Source organism: Emys orbicularis (genome assembly GCF_028017835.1).
Source record: "Emys orbicularis isolate rEmyOrb1 chromosome 3 unlocalized genomic scaffold, rEmyOrb1.hap1 SUPER_3_unloc_1, whole genome shotgun sequence".
Lineage (NCBI taxonomy): Eukaryota > Metazoa > Chordata > Testudines > Emydidae > Emys > Emys orbicularis.
In genome coordinates this window covers 267,662-273,104 of record NW_027045129.1, presented here as the reverse complement: position 1 = coordinate 273,104, position 5,443 = coordinate 267,662, and positions in this window count along the sequence as shown.

Sequence of the window (5,443 nt, the reverse complement as noted above, 5' to 3'; positions counted from 1 at the left end):
CTAATATAAGCTGTCTTGTGTCAACCTAGTTGTGCATGTGTTCACACTTAAATGTCTCTTCCACTGATGTAAGCGCCCCATTACAGCAACACAGTAACACCACCTCCCCAAGCAGCATTGAGCCATGGTCAATGTACCGAGGTCAATGCAGCACAAATATAGATGCTGCGTTACCTTTGTCAGCCCTAACAATCCTCCAGCAGCTGTCCCACAATGCCTGACACTGACTGCTCTAGTCACAATTGCAAACTCCCCATTGCCCAGGGATCACAGAGACCAGAATGCCTGCCCCCTCTCCACATTGAAGTCCTGCAACTTTTTGAAATGCCTTTTTCTTGATTGTCTCCCTAGCATTTTTCCATTCCTGTGTGCAGCTGCCCAGCCGACCATGCTGGCCAGATGCGCTCCAGCCTTGATTAGACAGGAGATATTGGATCTCCTGGGCCTCTGGGAAGAAGAGGCTGTGCAAGCACAGCTACGGACCAGCCCCAGAAACGTGGACACCTATGAGCAGATTGCATGGGGGATGCAGGAGAAGAGGAGTGACAGGGACTAGCAGCAGTGCCATGTGAAAGCAAAGAAACTGCATTAGGCATATCAGAAGGCCAGAGAGGCCAATGGTCAATCTGATGCCAAGCCACAGACCTGCTGCTTTTACAAAGAGGCATGCCATACTTTGTGGCATGCCATCACCACCCCACACACCATTGTGAATAACTCAGAGGAGCCCAAGCCACAGGCCCCTGGTGTGAACAGTGAGGCCGACAAGGTGGAGGAGGAAGTGAAGAATGAAGAACATGCAACTGGGAGATCCAGCTATGCCATGAGCCAGAAACCTGTTTGAGACTCCACTGCAGTCCAGTCAGTCCCAGCAGTTGAGCACAGGCAAGCCCCATGCAGGGTAAGGAACCTTAGGTAAGTGTTTGTTTTTCCTATACAATGGTTTACTTATGGCGCCCCCCAATTTAACAGGGCACAGCTATCGACTCTTCATTAATTCACTCATATTAGAAGAGGAAGCGGTATAACAAAGAGGTAGCATTATCTCCTTTTCATTCCCCCTGTAGAATTAGGCAAGAGGGCTAGGTGGAGCAGTTTATGTACAAAGGGACAGTTCTTTGTATCCTCCTAAGACAGCGCAATGAAGAGTACCTCCGTGAAAGTTTTAATCCTCTGCCGAAGCCTTATTTCTTCCTCCGTAGTTGGATGCTTTCCCATGTCAGTCAGTGATAACTTTGGCAGGCATCATTGCAGTACCCAGGCTAGCAACATGCGGGCAGCTTCAGAACGCCAGCAGCAGCTGTGCTCTCTATACCTTTGTTACCCTCTGGAGTGAGATCACCTAAAAATCACCACCACCTGTAGAAAACGGTGCTAGTATTCAGTAGCATCGCCATAAACTCAGTTTCATGCAACCGAGCGATTTCCTCACCCCTAGTAGGCTGTAGTCACCATGGCTGTTGCTCTTTAGAGTGCGTGTGCACAGCATCACTCAGAAGTGTCAATAAGTACATCTTGTTTAAACCTTTAGGGGAGCCAGGGAAGGGAGTTCTGAATTTTAACTTGCACTTTCCATTGTGATTATAGTAGAACCTCAGAGGTATGAACACCTCGGGAATGGAGGTTGTTCGTAACTCTTAAAATGTTTGTAATGCTGAACAACACGTTATGGTTGTTGTTTCAAAAGTTTACAGCTGAATATGGACTTAATACAGCTTTGAAATTTTATTATGCGGGATTAAAATGCTGCCTTGCTTTTTTTTTTTAGTAGTTTACATTTAACACAATACTGTACTGTATTGGCTTTTTATTTTTGTCTCTGTTGCTGCCTGATTGTGAACTTCCAGTTCCAAATGAGGTGTGTGGTTGCCTGGTCAGTTCATAACTCTGAGATTCTACTGTACATCAACAATGATACCTGTGTGTTTTATCTGAAGCTGCTGCTGTTGCAGCATTGAGAGGTTCCCCCTCCACACCTATAGAACACCTGAGTAGCTTATTTGTTACTGTACAGCGTGACAACTAATAGGATCAGTGACAGTGTAATAATCAAATGTACAGCAAGCACTGCAAAAATAATAAGTGCACTGATAGTGTAATATTTATAGATGTACACCAAGCACCCCATAATTCCCAACAGGCCCCAAAACAGCAGGACCAGATAGAGCACAGTACACAACGTATTACTATGGCTCACTGTTAAAGTACTCTTTGAAAGCAACCCTGATCCGTACAGCTTCACTTTGAACTCTAACAACCTTCGTGTCTAGCTATTCAAACTCAATCAGCCACTCCACCACCAGCCTAGTGGCAACTTTTCCCCCTTTGCTTCACGGATATTATGCAAGACACAGCAGTCAGCTAAACCATTAGGATCCCCCACACACACACACACACACGCACACACGCACACACACAGATCCAATTGTGTGATTAAACACCACCAGCGCCCCTTCTATCTACCAAAAGCGCATTCAACTGTCATTCTGCACATGTTGAGCTGGTAGCTGAATCTTTCCTGGGTACTGTCTCGGTGGATGGCTTCATGAGCCAAGGGAGCAAGGGGTAGGTTGGGTCATCCCAGTATCACTACTCACATTTCAACATTGCCAATAGTAATCTGCCAGTCAAGAAAGTCCCTGATTGTAACTTTCAACAGTCCTGTGTTCTTAACAATGCAAGCATCATGCACCTTCCCTGACCAGCCAACACTGATGTTGGTGAAGCATTTCTGATGACCCACCAATGCTTGCACAACCATATAAAGGTAACCCTTTCTGTTGATATACTCGGTGGTATGGTGCCAAAACAAGGATATGTGCGCCATCTATCATCCAACCACAGATTGGGAACCCCATTGTTGCAAATCCATCCACTATGTCCTGCACATTGCCAAGAGTCATAGTCCTGCACAGGAGATGATAAATGGCCCTGTACACTTACACAACAAGGGCCCCAACAATGGATTTTCTGACTCCAAAATGATTTCCCACTGACCAACAACAATCCAATGTTACAAGTTTCCACAGCACAATCACCACTCATTTCTCCACTGTCCGTACAGCTCTAATTTTGGTCTCCCTGCACTGGAAGGCTGAGGTGAGCTCAGGCCATAGATCCAGCAATGTGGCCTTGCGCATCCAAAAGTTCTGCAGCCACTGCTAGTCATCCCAAATCTGAATTACAATGCAATCTCACCAGTTAATGCTCATTTCTCAGCCTCAGAACCAGTGCTCCATAAACACCACCAACCACCTTGAATTGGTTCTCACTATGCCCCACAGCAATCTGTCCTCCAAGGAAGTCACATTCCACACTGATTCGATACTTCTTATGGCTCTGGAAATATTGGAGGATTGTGCGTCCTGTGCTTGCAATGCTTATGACAATAGAGCAGAGCTGTGTGGGTTCCATGATTCTGTCAGAGATAGCAGACAGCGAGGAGGATCATGCATGTTTGCGGAATCTTTAAAAAGGCACGAAAATTATAGGACAGAGCAGCAGTCCCCAAACTTTTGAGGGTTGCACACCCTCCCCCCCAATCCTCCCAGAGCTGGGGCAAGGCGTGGAGCTGCAGCTCCGATGGGGGGGGGGGCAGGGAGAGGGGGCCAAGGCTGGGGCTGCAACTGCAGGCAGGGTCTGGGGCCAGAAGCAGGGCCAAGGCCAGGGGCAGAGGCTGGGGGTGTAGTGGAGCCACAGTGAAGCTGCGGTGTGGAGCCGGCAGCTGAGCCCACAGGACCCATACCCTTGAGGTGAGAAGCCACTCCAAGCAGCAAGCAACAGGGAGCAGTCTTAAGCCACGCCTCAGGGCTGGGGTTACATGTGTTATAAAACCCTAGCGAAGACATGCCCTAGATTAGCTGTGTCCTCAGCTCTACCAGTGAGCCTGATCCCAGAACATCTAGACGTTCTGGAAGACTTTCCATGAAGATCTAAAGTAAAATCCTCAACAATTTAATAAACAGCACCTTGACCCTAATCATACAAACTTGTAAAGACTTTGGACAAGGTGGCACCAGAAAAAGAGAGAACATCCTACCAGCAGGCCAAATTGCTCGCCATTTGCTACACAGAAAGAAGTTTTCTTACAACAGTTGACAGCAGTCACAAGAAAAAACAGTGCAACACGAGTCAGAAGATGCTAAACAAAGATCTGCACACAAACAAACAGGTTTCCAAGGAGGAGTGTGCACAAGGGGGCTTGAGAAACAGTGACCTGCTGGCACTTGCTATGGAGTGTCTGCCGCAAATTTATTCCTACTGGCCAGTGCCCTGTGCAGGCTGGGCCAGCACAGCACACTCCCTGTGAGCACAGGCGGCCTGCTATGGGCCACGCTTACACACGCAGCTGAAGCCAGGGCTGCAGCGGGTGGCTTGGGAGGTTGATCTATACACAGCTCGTGCTGGGCAGAGCCAAGCTGGTGCTGGGCAAACCCCTCCCGCCCCCCGGCCGCCCTTGTCTCTGGGCAGGAGCCGGTTTTAAACAAGGCTTTTTAGGGACGAAGCCTAAGCCGTAGACCAGAGACAGGGGGAGGGGCAGGAAGCGACCTCTGAGCGCCCGGGGAGAGCGGGCCGGAGACCCGGCGGTGCCCACAGGTGAGCAGCCAGAGCCGCACTGGGTGACCCAGAGAGAGGAGGAGAAGGGCCGTGCCGAGGCGCCCCCCAGCCCCGCTGCCTGCGCGGGAACCAGCGCCCGCTCCTTCACCCCTCCCCCCGCGCTCCCGTCCCTCTCCGAACCCCAACAGGAGGCGGCGCCCGGCTCCCCTCCCCACCCCGCTCTGCCCCACACTCACCGCAGCGGCCGGGTCCCCGCTCCCGCTGCCTTCCTCAGCGCTGAGGTTCAAAAAGCTGCCGCTGCCGCACGGTCAGTTACATACACACACACACACACACACACAACCCAGAATAGCACTGATTGGCCATTAGCGCAGCCACTCACGAACCAGCCCTCCCCATTGGACCAATGGGCTCAAACCGCAGGGCCGAGTCCCTTCGATTGGTGCGTTCGGCATGATTGGATTCCGAATCTAGCAAACTCCATTGGCTATGGCGGGAGGAGGGTGGGGTGTGATTGGCTCCGATGCTGCCCCGCAGGCTGGGGCAGGCTGTAGGCACAAATGAAAAAGCAGCAGCAATAGCAGTGGGCATGGGAGTTAATGGCTGTTTATTAGGGAGGTTCAGAAGCAAGACGTCACCCAGTATGGCCAATGGGATGGTAGATCCCTCAGCCAAACAGGGCTGTGTTCTGTGGTGCTGTGAAGGGGCAGGAAAAGGAAAGGTAGCATGGAAATGTTATGGTACAGGATAGTGAGTGATGCTTCTAGTCTAACTGTACACATCTGCCTCCACCCCTCACCCCCTTCTTCACACCACACCACAGCACGAGGGTTGATCCTGAAGTTGAACTCCTACTTACCTCAATGGGGCTCTTGCATAAAGATGA